Source organism: Fulmarus glacialis, unplaced genomic scaffold (assembly GCF_000690835.1).
Source record: "Fulmarus glacialis isolate BGI_N327 unplaced genomic scaffold, ASM69083v1 Scaffold46592, whole genome shotgun sequence".
Lineage (NCBI taxonomy): Eukaryota > Metazoa > Chordata > Aves > Procellariiformes > Procellariidae > Fulmarus > Fulmarus glacialis.
The window spans coordinates 1-1,502 of record NW_009199362.1 but is presented as its reverse complement, the minus strand read 5'-3'; positions in this window follow the sequence as shown (position 1 = coordinate 1,502).

Here is a 1,502-nt window from a genome sequence, read left to right as displayed (position 1 = left end):
GATGCTATTTGCTAGACAAAGTGCATGTTGGAGACAGAAGAAATTTTTCAATTCCAGTAGGTAGGCCATTAAGCTATTAGTATGAGGTCTTTGGTTTTTTTTTTCCTCTTAATAAAAGAGAAGAGAGAACTTTTCTGAAGCACCACAGTTAACACATTTTTCCACATTTGGGTATAAGGGAGGGGAGATAAGTATCTCCAAAGGGTGAAGCTTGTTTAAGCTAGTAACCCAGCCAAAAGAGAAAGGGAGAAGCTCCTTGAAGGGATGCATGTTCAGTACTTGGTCCTGCTGACTTCCAGGCTTGCTGGCGGTTTATGTCAACGTGCTCTGTGGGAGGGAGATGACTTAGGTAAAGATGTTATGAAAAGAAATGCATAATGGAAGGCGTACGTGTGTATGGGAAATTTCCTGTATGGGAACAGATCTGCTATTGTACACCTATGAAGAGTACTTGGCCTTAGTATTATGTGCTAGTAGGATGGCCAAGACCTGGGAGAAGTTCCTGCTTGTCCATAGGAAGCTGATGAAATGGAAAGTGTAACACCACAGCAAAACAAAGCTGTTGGCATGGGGATGTATAAACAGATTCAGGGCTGTACAAGGGAACGCTCCAGAGAAAGAAATGGAGTGAGTAATGTAGCTGAGGGACAGACCCGGGTCACAGACACAGGGCTACTGCTCATTCTTAGGTTACACCACAAAACTCTGATTTCCTGGGCTAACAACGCATCAAGAGTGGTTGAAAACTGAACGCAAAGATGTGTGAAGGGTTTGTTGGTTTTTGTTTAGATCAGCTTATTTATGTCTCATGTTACTATGTAAAGGCCAAAGGCAAGTTTGAGTCCTGTGGCACGGTTAGCATGTGAGGAAGGATGGCAGAGGGGTATGTCCATATACACTTTCCAGTTCAGATTCTTTCTGTAGTTCATGCTAAAGAATCTGTGTAAAGCAGGAGCTCTCCTTTTGGGTATTGCTGGCACTTAGCTGATAATAACAAATACCCACCTCCTTTTGATCGGAGAAACCGCTGCCAGTCCTTCCAATCCAGCAGAGTTCTGGCAGGGCAAGGGGAGCCTGGCTGCTGGATCCAAAGGATCCAAACCCTGCTGCAGGTGAAGGAGGGACAACAGCTGCTTAACCCCAGAGGATGCTGTGCTTCAAATACTTTTAAAAGCCTCCATTGCAGAAAATATTTTGCTAGCGGAGAAGAAAAAGACTTCTTAAAATGTGAACTGCATTTTCAGAAGTGGTAAAAGCCAATATAGCCACCTTCCTGAATAATTTGCTCATAGTTGGAGTCTGTTTGTCAGCGTAGTTTGTGACTGTCCTTTGCACCTGCCGGGTTCAGATGTTTGAGGAGAGCTCTGGCCGCCCCCTCTCGAATCTCGTCCTTCTGTAATGGGGGAATCCCTGGAGCTTGCTGCCCCTCCCAGCATCGCTCCTCCTGGGAGAGCGGGGTGCCTCTGCGAGAGGCGGCTCCGGGTCGCCGTCGGTGGCAGTCA